General features: G+C 36.3%; 1 long non-coding RNA gene across 35 annotated transcripts in view; it reads left to right on the plus strand.

Annotated features, from left to right (window-relative positions):
* Window positions 1-15,511, plus strand: part of LOC102899317 — a 582,165-nt gene that overhangs the window by 418,277 nt on the left and 148,377 nt on the right. For 32 of the 35 annotated variants that reach the window (XR_006599459.1, XR_006599462.1, XR_006599457.1 and 29 more), the window contains 2 exons: window positions 6,564-6,782; window positions 7,250-7,320. This is a non-coding gene — a long non-coding RNA (uncharacterized LOC102899317). The remainder of the gene's footprint in view (window positions 1-6,563; window positions 6,783-7,249; window positions 7,321-15,511) is intronic. The other 3 variants (XR_006599453.1, XR_006599455.1, XR_006599458.1) reach the window with 1 other exon arrangement.

Consider the following 15,511-nt stretch of genomic DNA (forward strand, 5'->3'; position numbering starts at 1 on the left):
ATGTTCTTGGAAATAATCTGTACTCTGATGATGTAAGGTGGAGTATTCTATAATGTCAATTAGATCAAGTTAGTAGGCAGTGCTATTCAAGTCTTCTGTGAGGTTTCTTATTTTGTGTCAAGAGTATTAAAGTCTCCAGCTACAACAGGGAAGTTTATTTCTTCTTTCAGTTATGTCATATTTTGCTTCAAGTATTTTGAAGATTTATTACTGGGTATGTATACACTTAGAGCTTTTGGGTTGTTAAATTTAATGTTAAACTTTTTAGTTTTTTGGAGAAGGCAAGTGGATAAGAATATATTTCCAAGACTTGTTTTGGTTGGTTAACTTTCACAAATTATGAATTAAGGTATTATTTCCAAGAGGCATGATCATTAGTTATTTCTGTCAGAAGAGGAAAGGTGACATATATTTATTATAGGATACATCTAAATCACTTCTTTTTATATTCAGGTTTTCTCTGGTACACAAGTCAAAACATCCATTCTCCCCCTAAATACTGTAAAGATGCTATATCCTTTTCAATTTCTTATTTTCTAATTAAATGCATGTGCTTTAATAAAGGTCATTTTTAAAGTTTTAAATGGAATTATCTTCAGGGAAATTCTTTTTAACATTCTAAGAAATAAATTTGACTCTTAGAAATAACTACTTCTCAAGGTCTCATTGATGACTATATTCAATACGATTTCTTTAGTTTTATTTGCTCTAGAGGAGTTCTTTTGATGAAACAGTTCAAGTCACATAGGAATTTTCTTTCCTGTCTGTGACTGCAAGCAGCCAGTGATCCTTAGAACTCTGGGTCTTGATGAGCCATCACATCAGAGGTAGGTAATCTTTCTTCTGGAATTTGATCAAGGCATATTAATTTATTTATCAGAAATTTAAATCTCTTCTATTACTTAACTTTCATATACAATAATTTAGTAAATCATTCAATTTATTGAAAACCTTTAATGAACAAGGTCGAAAGGAGATAAAAAGGAGTGAAACATGGTTTTTGCTCACTTGACACTTAATTTGAATAGGGGAACTGCTATAGACTGAGTCCCCCCCACCCCAAATTCATCTGTTGAACTCCTATTCCCTAGTATGATAGTATTCAGAGATGAGAACGTTGCGATGCACTTAGGCCATGAGGATGGAGCCCTCATAATGGGGTTTGTGCACTGATGAGGAGAGACTCACGATAGCATGAGATACATGAGAGCTCTCTCTCTCTCTCTTTCAACCATGTGAGGAATCAATGAGAAAGTGGCCATCTACAAACCAGGACATAGGCTCTCAGCAGACACCACATCTGTCACTACTTTAATCTTAGACTTTCCAGCCTCTGGAATTGTGAGAAATAAATGTTGTCTAAGTTACCCCAATCTATGGTATTTATTATAGCAGCCCAAAGTGACTAAGATAGGAGCTAAGACAGAAACATGGAAAATTCAATGGCTTTTGTTAAGACATTTAGAGGTAAGAGAGAAAACTTTTGGATGGCAGTTTGAACAGCAAGATTAAAACTAGAAATAGTCAGGGTTTTGATGTACAAACTTGGCTTGAAGGACAGATTATGAGTTATGGCATTATGAACACAATCATGCTGGAAGAAATACAGTTCATATTCTAGCAGTGGCCAGTGGTTTTGTTCTTTTTGGGTCTTAGATGTCTGTGCAGAGAAGTAGGAGTTAAAGCTGACAAGCTATATTCACAGAATATTGATTTCAGAAGGTGACTGCAAGATTATGTAGTCTAACCTAATTTTATAATTGAGGGAAATGAAGGACACAGTTGTTTGCTGTACAGTGCGTAGTTCAGAGTTTTTAAAATTCCATTTTACCTTTTCAGAGTGTGCTGTCCAGGGGTCATACTTCAGAAAGCCCTGATAAACTTTGCTGTGTGTTCACATTTGATTTGATAAAAAATAGTCATCACTTAAGGTTTTTGAGGAGGCAAGTAACATGATCAGAGTCATGCTAAGGAAGATTCCTCTGATAGCTCTCTGGAGGATGGATTAGGATGGAGAGAGCCTAATGGTGGGAAATAAGTTATGAGTTGATTTTATAGCCCAGAAGAGTAATAAAATTCTATTCTATAATGATGACAATAGTAATAAGAGGATATATATATATATATATATATATATATATATACTAATATATATGTATATCTTTATGTATATGTATATGTCTATATATGTACCTCTATATATACTATATAGATTATAGTATATACTATACTTTGGTTAGTGTTACCAGTTGAATATTTGTCTTCCACTAAAATTCATGTTGGAGCCCTAATCTCTAATGTGATGGTATTTGAAAGTGGAGCCTTTGGTAGATCATTAGGTGTTTCACAAAGGTGTGAACCACTCATGAATGAGATTAGTGACCTTATGAGAAGACACATGAGAGAAATGTGAAGATACAGCAAGAAGAATTCTTCCTACAAACCAGGAAGAGGGCCCTCACTTGACATAGAATTTGCAGGCAACTTGGTATTGGATTTCCCAGTCTCCAGTATTGTAAGAAATAAATTTTTGTTGTTTAAGCCATCCAGTCTCTGGTAATTTGTTACAGCAGCCTGAGCTGAGACTTAGGGTAGAAGTGGCTGGATGTATTGTCTAACTGAGTGTGGGATACCAAAATGAAGAACCAGTGGACAATGACTTGGAAACGTGGAGTCACGATGATCTGGAGGAAGGCAGCATTATTGCCAGAAATAGGTCAATGCACTGACCTAATAAGAATCATGTGTGTACGTGTGCACATGCACACACAGGCAGACACAAAATCATTCAGAAAAACTTTATTTCCACTGTGGAGAAAGCATCTCTCAAAGAGCTGGGTCAGCTAGATGAGCTAGGAATTGGGACACGGAGACAATTCCTCTGTAGCCATTATCCAAGAGGGCCGACTGTGTGGTGGAGATTTATCAGACGACAGGTCAGACATTCAGAGGATGGAAGCCTCTCTCTCTCTGGACCAACCTCATGTTTTATGTAATAGGAGGAAATACAAATAAACATATATATATTATGTCAAATGATGGCGCTGAACCCATTGGTCTATAGGATGAAATATCTTGTTCTAGAAACATGTATCCTGACTCAGTCAAATTTTCTTTGCATTGCTTTAAGGATTTTGGCTAGACACACAAAGGCTATGTGTGTCATATCATATGAAATTATATGAAAGGTCTAGGTTAGGATTGAGAAGTTATGTTAGCTACTTGAGAACTAAATTTCTCTAGCTACATTGCAACCCCCCTTTTCTATGGTTCAAGCAAATACTTTTACTCGTTCTAGTAGCCACTGGTTATTTTTGCTAAACTCCCTATTCTCCTATTCGAAAGGGAAAAAATAAGGCATTGTTATAGTAAAAACAGTTTGTGTGTTCTCGTTCTTCCTACTTGGGAGACCAAAACTTGTAAAAGGCTGGTTTTACAGTAAAAACCTTCACTACTGTAATCATTCCAGATCTATCAGGTCAGTTCATTAGTTTTAGACCATCTGCTGCCCTCTTGTGGCCTTATAATCCACCTACCTATGCTCCAACTCCAAGCCTTTAATGGTTTTTGTCAGTTGAAATGGTTTCATCAGTCATATAGAAACTGACATGTCAAACTATAATTAACCTCCTTCTTACAGTACTTTATTACACCTTTGTATTTTGTGTCAATTTGGCTCTAAAATATGTAGATATTATATAATGTTCACGATCATTTTAAAGAAAACAAACCCTAATACATTATGGATTGAGTATGTCTTCTGGGAAATTTGGAAGTAAGGCCTTCTTTAACTTTCTCAAGGGGAGTGTTAGATTAGCCATTTTATATTAGCAAATAATGTTCAAATATAGAACAACACTTGCCACATAGTAAAATACATAAAGTTGTAAAAATGCTCTAAGAAAGCCATTAGGTAAATTCTTGATCAAAGTGTTTTTCTTAAAGCATATCTTCATATAATACCACTAGTAACAATGGAAAAAAGAAATGGTTTCAGGTAGAATTATTAATTATGTCTTTTTAATAGGTTTTGAAAATTTGGTTTTCTGAGAGTTTCTAAATTTCAATACCAAGTAATACATGAACTGATACGTTCATCTTTAAAGTCATTACACTTCATTTTATAGCCTTCTTTTTTATATCAAGATTCCACTGTTCTCTTTTGGTCAAAAGAATAAAAGCCAAAGCTAAACCAAGGATAAAGAATCCTTTTATTAAATTTGACGTGCATGTCCCTGATATTTCTCATTGCACTGCCTTTTATTTTCAGCTTCTCATTACCATTTTAAATTAGGAGCAGAGATATTTAACTTATCCAATATAATGCTTTAATGAAAACTAAAGAGCTAATTCAGAGTAGCACCATAGACTCAACCGCTCTGAATACTCAGCAAAGCTGACAATTCCATTTAAGGGAAGCATTTCTTTCTTTCTTTCTTTCTTTCTCTCTTTCTCTCTTTCTCTCTTTCTCTCTTTCTCTCTTTCTCTCTCTCTCTTTCTCTCTTTCTGGCTGTTGTTTAAAGACTATATTAGGTAATTCAAATGTTTCTATTAAAATGATTCCTAATTAAAATATTGGAAAAGATGGAGAGAAAGGAAACAGAAATTAAACGTTAAAGTCTGTGCTGCCACTGCAGTGTTGATATTTGAGACCATCGCTCTGTAACACTCAAGACACAGATCAAGGTTGTGCTTAGGGCTCAGCAAACAAGAACAGCCAATCTTTTTTGATGATTTTATATATGATTTCTTTTTAAAAAATCAAAGTCTCTATGGGAAAAACCAGAAGCACTGCAATTCCTAACACTTATTTTATGGTTTAGTACTGTTCATGGTTTGAATGTATGGGGCATACATTCTTTTTAAGTATTTGGGGTCCATAAAGGTCTTAAACTAGCTCTTATTATCATCACACCAAATGATGAAACCGATTCTTTGGAAACCTAGAATACAGAATAATGACTGAATGAGCAAAATATGGGCTGTACAAGTATTTCTTAACGAATGGCTGTCATGTTTACTTGATCATGTATTGCTGATAATTGATCACAGCCTACAGCTGTTTACCAGAGATAAGTGCCCTTTCTCTATGTGCCTTACTGTCTTCATCTCTGGAATGGGAAAGATGCCTGTGAGAGTATCTAAAGTGTGATATATATCTGATTAAATGTAAAGGTTTCTTTCCTTCAGAACTGAGGGCAGCAGGCAGACTTTTCTCCTCTGGCATAAATTTGACTACTCAGCATTTTAAGCTCTCCTATGACCTTTCCTCTTTACCACCACAGGATAATCTACCCTGGAAGATAGAGCCAAACGGGGTTGTCTTAGGTTATTTTCGAGCAAAGAATGACTCTTCTAGTTACTACTTTAAACACAGAACCTTCCTCATTATCAAATAAATGCATTGAGTCTAACCTTATGTATGCAAAAACTAAGTTTTTCCCATCTGAAAGATGGTTAGTCTGTGTTTAGTGCATAAAATCTGCCCCAGTTGTTTAAACAAAATAAACGTGAGCTATCTATTTCTTTCTAGGAGATCATATTAGTTTATTATTTTAGCATTCCAGTCACTGAACCTACATGCATCCCTGACCTAAAAGAAAATATTTTTCTTTGCGAGGGGTTTGTTTTGAAGAAATAAGCAAACAAAGAAACATTAAGCAGGGAAAATTCTGGCCTGCAAACTCTAGTCTCTCCTTAATAAGCACCTCTAGTCTGAATATATGCATGATACCAAGGAGTCAAGCTTTATGTGTGTAAAAATGAACCGTAGATATTTTTCTTCCAATGCAAAGAATAGATGTTATTTCTCACTGCCTTTCCTCAGGGTTTCATGGGACAAGGAAATAAGCAGTTAAAAACAATCACATGTGTAAAGTAGCGTGGTATGAGTTGTCCCAAAGGTTAAACAAGAACCTGGATCACTGAAAGTTGGATTAAAAATTGTGTTACAAATTTGCATTATAAAATTGGAACTCCCTAACTCGTTGTGTTGCTCACTTTAAAAATTCATAAAATGAGAAAGGTGTCGTGCCCTCATTAGAAATTTAGTGTGATTATTTGGAAAAAAATTTAAATTATGAATCACATGAAACCTTTCAAATGCAGTATGGGGGGGGGGGTAGGGGACTTTATGCACCAAATCGGAAAGACAATGTCTCAAAGACAAGATTTTTAAAAAGCAATTAATTTGGATCAAACACAAATATATGGCAGTAGAAATATCAGACATGTTTATCATTCAGTATGCATTAGAGATTAGTTCTTATTCGATTTTTATTAAGCATGTATTTATTAAATAATATTATTTTTATGTTCAACTCATGCTCTTTTCTATGAATGAACCATGATTTGTTATCAGAAAGATATAGCTGGAACTGTGCTGTTTTAAAAAACCAAACAAATCACCTCCCTGCGTCCCTCTCTCCCCACTTCCTCCCTTTCTCCTTCCCTTGCTTTCTTCCTCCTTCCTTCCCTTTCTTCGTTCTTTCCTTCTTTCATCCCACTTGTCTCCTTTTCTTTTCCTTTCTATATTCCCGTGAAATGCCCATGTGCACAAGCAGGACGGATGCCTTATCCTGTGAATAAACTGGCAGTGTTGATCTACAGCTGTATGCAGACCACATCTTTCTTCCAAAGCTGCAAGGCGCACATTTAAACTCAAATCTCAGAGATTGCAGCACCTAGATTGCAGTACAAATTGGTATGACCAACCAGACCCAGCAACCATCGATCTTCATTCTTTCTGCCACCCTGGAAACTGAAACCTTTTGTAGCAAGAGGTAACTAAAATTCTGAAGTCGACTTGCAATAAAGGGAAGCAACAACTTTAAGATTGGACTGAAATATCTGACAGCTCTCTGAAACAAAACAAAAACAAAATGTACCCAGGTTTCAGTTACGCTCTATTTGGTTTCTTTTCTTGTTAAATAAGCGCTGGCATATAACTCATTAGACACCTTGTGGGCAGCCCCACAAAGATGTGGGCAGTTCAATTTAAAGTAAGTGGGAGGTGTATAATTCAGCATTTATGCTTCCGGATAAATCAGGCTTCAGCATGTGAGACTTTTGCCATACGCTTCAAATATTCTTATTTCCCTAGCTGCTGGCTCAAATTTGAATTTAAACAGGCACATAAACAATACATGGTGGGAAAAATAAACAATTTTTTCTAAAACAATTTCCATTAATAATGAAACCTTCTTTGAGGCAGTAAACTGAGAGAACTTTCTCTGATTTGTTCCTTCAGTTTGGATGTGGATAGGAAGATTGTGTCCAGGAAGCCAAAACCAGAAGATCATCTGTTTAATCCACTCCCAGGTAGTTCTAAAATATTTTTACCTAGCCTTAGAAACATTAACTGTTGCTCAGAGAATGTATTTTTAACAGAGGCTTCGGTGTATTCTGTCTGCTTGGTATCCCATCATTTCTGCCCTGCTGAGGGCCTTTCCGAACATAGACAATATGCCCAGACCAATGGTCACACGTCTCTAAGGATGAATTGACCTAAATCCCTTAAATGGTCAGACAGGGGACCAGACATGATTGTGGATTTTCCTTCTATCAGGAAAAACAAAGACAACAAACAAACAAACAGAAACTGGAGTGTCTCTTATTTGAGAATCATCCCTTCTCCCATGAAGATGATTAGAATGTTGTAGAATGTGGTTTCCACAGTTATCAAAATGAAGTTCCTTACTAAGCATCAACAACCAAAATAAAACAGCAACATACTGTTATTTCCCAACCAAATTTCCAAATATTTACAAATCAATAACTGATTTACCCAATGCTAGTGATGGTTGCTAAGGTACTGGCATTGCTACTTGGCATAGACTATTAGCACAAAATGGCAGGAGCTATTCTCCTATCTGAAGACACACCCCTGGTGTGTTTGCAATTCCTCTCATCAAGGGGTGGACTCTACTTGCCCTCCTCTTGAATCAGGGCTGGCTTTGTGACCTTGCTTTGACCAACGGAATGCAATAGAAGTGATGTTTGTACCGAACATACATATTTTTTTATGTCTGTGTAGGAAATCCTGGAAGGCTTTCTTTCTCTTCAATCCTTGGCATCGTAGAGAATCACCTGCCACTTCCTCCAAAGATCACTAGTCATTACCTTACTGAGATGGAGTCTATTATTAAACCCATTCTCATCATTCTGATCCAGGTTAAGGATTCAGGTTTCTCCTATCCTCCCTCAGAGAGACTGGTGTCTATTACTTAATTTCATATATAGTTTATAGTTAGAATACACATTTTGACCAACCTCTATAGTTAGTGCAGGGCCAGACTAGGATAGGGTAATTAAGGCAAGAGAAGCACTTGTGTCAGGTACAAAATTTAAGTGGGTGAACAAAGCACAATTACTAAGAGAAATAAAAGTTTAATGCAATCTTTTTAAAAAACTAAAACTAGGGGCTACTGAATGGCTCAGTCAGTTAAGGGTCCGACTCTTGGGTTTCAGCTCAGGTCATGATCTCATACTCTGTGAGTTCGAGCCCTGCATCAGGCTCTGTGCTGACAGCTCAGAGCCTGGAGACTGCTTCAGATTCTGTGTCTCCCTCTCTCTCTGCCCCTCCCATGCTCATACTCTGTCTCTCTCTGTCTCAAATATAAATAAAAACATTTAAAACAATTTAAATTTGCCGCTTTTACTTGTGAGCTCTTGGAGGATTTATCCTCTCCAAATCTGTTTTTTTACTTATATGATGGAATTACTATTTTCATTGGGTCATTTAAAAGATTAAGATGAGCAACCAAAGTGGTTAGTTAGCATGTTCTTACCATATATTACTACTCAGTGTTATTGATTTCTCACTCTTTTTTTTCTAGGTATGTATTTTTCTCTTTTGAAATGTATCATTCATTGAACAGGTACTTATTTTTAAATGTGTTTTTTTTTTTTTTTTTTGTTTTGTTTTTTTTTTTTTTTTTTTTTTTTATTGAGAGAGAGAGACAGACAGACAGAACATGAGCAGGGGAGGGTCAGACAGAGAGGGAGACACAGAATCCAAGGCAGACTCCAGGCTCCGAGCTGTCAGCACAGAGCCTGTCGAGGAGCTTCAACTCACAAACTGTGAGATCATGACCTGAGCCACCCAGGCACCCCGAAAAAACACTTTTTTGAATGCCTGTCAGTGTTCTTGGGATTGCTCTTAGCAATGTTTTTGGAATTATAACTATAATGGTAAGAGAAATCAGCATGGGCCTGGATGTTGTAACGATGTTGTAAGACTCTTTAGAACATTATTCCAAGGCCTGCAGCTTAATAGGTAGGTGAGCAAATGTCCCTTTCCCCCCTGTGTACTGTATCAATGATTTCTAAGGATAATTTAGTCTAACACTCTGCAAGAGATTTAGAGTCTTTGCCAATGGTTCTGTTTTCTAGAAAAGAATTATAAGTTTCTGAGCACAGCATTCCATCAGTTATTTAGAATTAGTATTTGGCATTAAAAAACAGACCATTTTAACCTGAATATGACTTTGAGTAGCCTCCTGATATCTGTAATCATTTCTCCAAAATTCTTTATAATAGGAGCACCTGGGTGGCTCAACCGGTTAAGCGTCTGACTCTTGATTTCGGCTCAGATCTCAGGGTTTAGGAGATCTAGGCCTGTGTTGGGCTCCACTCGTGCTGCATAGTGCAAAGCCTGCTTGGGATTCTCTCTCTCTCCTTATCTTCCTGCTCCTCCCACTTTGCATGCGCTCTCTCTCAAAAACAAGTAAATAAACTATATTTATTTGTTTTTGAGAGAGAGTGTGAGCTCTTTATTTTATTTTATATTATATATAGGATCAATCAGACTGCATTTAGACTACATTTGGACTTTTGTTTATTTGTTTGTTTTTGCTGTTTCAGAAATCACTGAGCTCGTTCTATGCACCCATTCAGAATATTGGGGTGAGAGATGATGACTTCCCTAGGGTAAAATCAGAATGCCAGTGTCCAACCCTTATTTATTCCTTTGAATAATAATGTCCCCTATATCCTGGGATCCAGGACAAAAGGCTTGATATGCTTGACTTTTAAATTATTGGTATTCTTTAAAAGGAGAGAATACATAATGGAAAGCAGTTAGGGTTGAGATTATGCCATAAAGATGAGCTGTTTGGCTTTTGGAAGCAACATCTGGAGACTTGGTGCTCAGGATTTGTATATGCCTCTGTTTAGAATTTGAGAAGCAAACACAGCCCATAGAAATCTTTGGTGGAATTGCTATCCAGAGCTGAAATATAAGGTTTATTTATAGCTCTAACATATTAAATATTAATTTCTAATATCAAAGAAAGAATCATTCACTCAAAAAACATGTTTTAGGTTTCTAGTTTTATTCAGGCTTAATGGCAATTGCCTAGAAATACTAAAATAGACTGAAATACGTCTTTGAAGGGTAAGAATTTGGGAGGATAAATTTGGGAATCTAAAACACCACTGTAGTGAGATTTTGGTGAGTTTTAAAACAGGAGTACACATTTGTCAGGCAGATAAATAGGGATGGTGATGATCCATGATTAGAGGGGTTAATTCCAAGTAGACATTGGGAAAGGCAAGGGGTGGTGCAGTATATACTGTGTACAATGAATTATAACAATGACTGTGGCATAATACTCAAGCAGAGGTGGAGATAAATACTCAAGATGAAAAGAGAGTAGAGACCACTATAAAAAGGATATTATAAAGCTTATGATGGAGTTTTTAAGTCAGTCATTTGTGTATCATTTTTACAACTATAACTTATGTCTATAGTCCATGGGCTATTTCCTTTGATATTTTCTTTAAGTCAATCCATTTTTTAATTGCATGACCTTACATTTTAAATCTTACATTTGTCCTATAAATATAAAATCAGGACCTCTTTCTGCAAGTTATAAATGGAAAGTAATATCTGAAAACTTTTACAAAAATTATCCTTAAAGGCTAATCAAATACAGTTAACTGCCACTTAGAGTTTTATGGTTGTAGGTGCCATTCACTGAATTAGCTTAGGATGGTAAGAGAAGTCAATATTGTGAAGATTAGGAGGTCAGCTTTTGGTATGACACCTTTGAAAGGGCAGTGTGTGGGACTCAGAAAGAAGTTCAGAATTAAAGCTAGTCCTAGAAGTTTAACTCAGAGGCACATTAAGCTGCAGGAGGAAGTTGACGTTCTAAGAGTGAATGACCCCAAAAGTTTACTAGGGTTTAATTAGTCAATGAGCAGATTAATAAGAGATTCATCTAGGTAATCAGTATTGCCTGGACTGGAAACAAATTAAGAATACTGGTTTTCCGTTTTTGCTTTTCTCCTCCCCCCTCCCCCCCCTCGTCATCCTCCTCCTCCTCCTCCTCCTCCTGCTGCTTCTGCTGCTGCTGCTGCTTCTTCTTCTTCTTCTTCTTCTTCTTCTTCTTCTTCTTCTTCTTCTTTTCCCACCTGTACTCCAATCCAAAAGTAACTAAAATTGTCTTCCATCACCCAAGGACAGAACTGATAAGAAAGATAACTTTTATCTTTGGGGCATGCTCTCCTAATGTTCAACTTCTATATCATGGTGATAACTTTCTTTTCATTTTTCCTTTCCTCCTTGATGCCTAAATGTTCATGGCTAGACTCTGGCCTAGGACTTTCATGCTCTTTCTGAGTTGCCCTGCTTTACCTACATGTTGAAGTTGCCCTCATGTGCAACTCCTACCCCCACGGATTCCTCCCTTGTGTCACCTTTGAAATGACTTCTGCCTGTATTGTATATTTTTGAGGCCTCAGTCCCTCTGATTAATAAATTGATACTAGATGCAATAAATATTAGAGAAGCATGGTAATATTATATTAGTATAAAAACACTTCTTAGATCAGCAAAAACAGGAATATTTTAACAATGACTTTCTGGAAAGAGTATCTTTAGTCTTCTACTCTAACCTACCATTGACACTGAATTTCAGTGAATTTCAAACCAAATGTGGGAGAGGTTACATTCTGCATTTTCAGTCCATGGTGGCAGAGAATTTCAGCCCAATGTGGTACCCATCTGAGTTGTAAGATGTTTCTCTTGATGAAGGTAGGAGTTAGTATGTTGGGTCTGTTTGTGATACCCATAAACCATTTGAGACTTGTGACAATGGAATGAAAGCTTGCTAGATTGAGAAGGACAATTCAGGGAATTAATCTTCCAGGCTAAAGTCAAGATTGTCAGAGAATGTGGAAGCAGTATCATCAGGCAGTCCAGTGGGCTTACAGCAGGGTAAACATGTAGCCCACACAGTATCTAATAAAACACAGACAACTCTTATGGTAATAGAAGAGCTTGATGCTGGAGGGATTAGGCCTGATAAGAGGGCAGTAGTATATGAAGTCTCATATGCATTCTGTCCCTTCTATACCCTACACTATTTTAATTTTGAATTTGATTTGCCCTCATTCATAGGCTGCATTGCAAAGGGCTCCAAATCCTTTTCCTCATTGGAATATCTTTACCTCATGTTCTAAAATACTCTTTCCAAAGGCACTTTTTCCAAAGCTTCCTTCTTTTGTGTCTCCCCTGCAGCATTTGACCCACTGCCTTGTACATAGACTGCCCCCAGTAAATTGTGGTGGCTGATGATTTAAGTATTTTTTTAAATAAAGTTCTAAAAAGTTCTAGAATACTAAGTAGGAATGTGGATGTGAAGGAATTAGATTGACAATAGCCAAAGCCTATAATAGACAGTGTGCTGTTTAAAAGTAATGTCATTGACTTTAAAATAAATTGGGTGAAATAATTCATCTTTATGATGGATTAAGACAGTTCTGCTAATGAAACATGCAAATGTTGATACCATATCTTCTAAAATGTGATTGGATAAGGTAATAGAGTTGGTCAGTAAATCAGTTTTGAACAAAGAAGCATAACCATAAAAATTCAGTACAACATAAATTAATGTATCTGTTATTGAAAAGATTAATTCTGAGATTATGATTAATATAATTAATTGTTAGATTTCAATATAATGGGGGATTTTATCCTCATTATTCTGGGATTAGACAATGGAGTGAGTAAAATACATTTTTTTGTCCCAAGCAATGATGCTGCAACATGATATCAAAAGTCAAAATGCAGGGTCAGAGCTAAATAATAAGAATTTACAAAGGCAAGAGACCTAGAGGCTAGTTCCCATTCTATTTCCAAGTTGTGTGAGGCAAATCATCTTTGGGGTGTGGGGGGTTCAGATCAGTCTCTAATTTAACAATTCAAAAAGATTTGTTGAGCTCCAACTTCATTCCAAGCATTTTTCAGGCAGGTGCCCCTCAACCTGAAATGTTTTTTATCCTTAAAAGTCCCTTTTCCATATCTAGATTTTATGATTTTACTACCTATAACTGTGCTTTGTAATATTTCAACCTGCTGAAGCTGTGTTTTAAACAAATGTGACACAGAATCAGATATATACCCACATCAAAGCAGTGATTCAGGTGTGGAGGACTCATTCTCCATCTGCTTGATAATCCCTTCCAAACTTTCTCTTACCCTGCTCCCGAAGAACTCTATGGTATATAGTCAGTTACAATTTAATGTGAACTTGACTGACCTAGACTAAACTCATCAACATTAGTTTAATAGAGAGAAAAAGTAAATAAAGTACCTGTAATATGTGAAGATATACATCTTTCCCTTGCTCCAAATATATCAATGTTTTCATACTTTGGCAACATTTATTCTCATCTTTTTTTCCTGCTTCTTAATTTGGGTTTACTTTCTCTGTGTTAGTCGAATTTTCTACTACTCCTCAGCATAATGCTGAAATAATTAGACTGATTTTCTTTATCTTAAGAACTCAGCACTGATTCTTGCCACAATACATCTATTAAGGTGAATCCATTGTTTTATGAAGTCATCTCCATTCTTTTCCTAATTCTTTCTCAGAATTAAGTAGCTGTCCTTGACTGAATTCTTCCAACTCAATTTATTTAAAGTCTTAGGAATTAAGCACTAAATTGTATATTGCTTTGTATTACTTTCTATTATTTTATGTCTAGCTCTTTTGGCTCCCAAACTATTCTCTTGATAGCCATGTGTAATCAGCATGAGAAAAACCCTTAATTTTTTCTGTCCTTCTTTAACAAATTTGTCCACCTAATCAAAGGCCTTGAAAGTTGCCAGAATTTAATTTACATAGTGCTCAAGCTTTGTGGTGCCTCCATTTTGAATACTGTAACTTTTCACAGATTTTCCAACTGACCCCAAGTCATGAAGACCGTGACATGACTTAGAAGTATCTGCTTCAGCACTGTTCACATTATCATTGCCTTAAATGCCATAGTCGTACTTCTTTCTGGAATATAGGCTAAGCTATGAAATCCCTAAATTTATAGGGATATTCCAGTTTTATTCATACTTTATACACATTATACCTAATTTTAGAGAAAATCTAGGTCTCTAAATCATGATGTCAAACAGGCATACATTTGATTGAATATAGTGCTGACATCTAAGGGAATCAGATTTGATGGCTTGGTCCTAAGAATGGGAGTTTCGGGGGTTATGTCGGTGCTCTCAAATCAGAAAGAGAGCAGGTGGGGATGATACTCATCTAAAAAGGGTGGAGATGGTTGAGACCTTAAGAATCGGAAGGTGACAAGGGCAGGCAAATGTGTAGGTCTCTAAAAACTAACCAGGTTTTATGGGGTGCCTGGGTGGCGCAGTCGGTTAAGCGTCCGAGTTCAGCCAGGTCACGATCTCGCGGTCCGTGAGTTCGAGCCCCGCGTCAGGCTCTGGGCTGATGGCTCGGAGCCTGGAGCCTGTTTCCGATTCTGTGTCTCTCTCTCTCTCTGCCCCTCGCCCGTTCATGCTCTGTCTCTCTCTGTCCCAAAAATAAATAAACGTTAAAAAAAAAATCTTAAAAAAAAAAAAAAACTAACCAGGTTTTATCCCCTAAAAAAGTGATTAAATACCAATCAGTAATGAGGGCAGAAATCCATACATTTTGACTAGGAAAGGGAAACAGAGATGTAAAAAGGGGCTGTGGATCTAGAGGCCAAAGGGGAATTCAGGACTCAGATCCAGGATCTTCAACCCTGAGTTTATAGTGGGATAACAAATTTAAATCACCAGGAACAATATCTTTCTTACACATTTTATAAATAGTAGAGTGTCTCTGAGCATGTAATAAGCACTTGATGATTAATGACATGTGATTGCACTGTTAGAATCTTAAATTAAACCAGCCAATATTATTTTTAATTTCTATCTTCTCTATCGTGTTTATCCTTTAAAAGGATATTTTTATTTTCATCTTAAACATAGAAAATAGCATCATTATTTTATTTGTTCTTCCACAAAGCAGAATTTTTTCAATCTCTATGTTTAGAAAATAGTATGGATAATAATTCAGCACATTTTTTCATCCATGAAAGCCTATGTACTGAATGCAATAGAATAAAATCTTACAGGTGATGAAGTGAATATATTTTTATACATTCAATGATTATCACACTAAAATAAGTCTAGAATAAAAGAGCTTCTGAAATATATGTGTCATTTACTTCAATTTATTAA

This window comes from Felis catus, chromosome B3, assembly GCF_018350175.1.
Source record: "Felis catus isolate Fca126 chromosome B3, F.catus_Fca126_mat1.0, whole genome shotgun sequence".
Lineage (NCBI taxonomy): Eukaryota > Metazoa > Chordata > Mammalia > Carnivora > Felidae > Felis > Felis catus.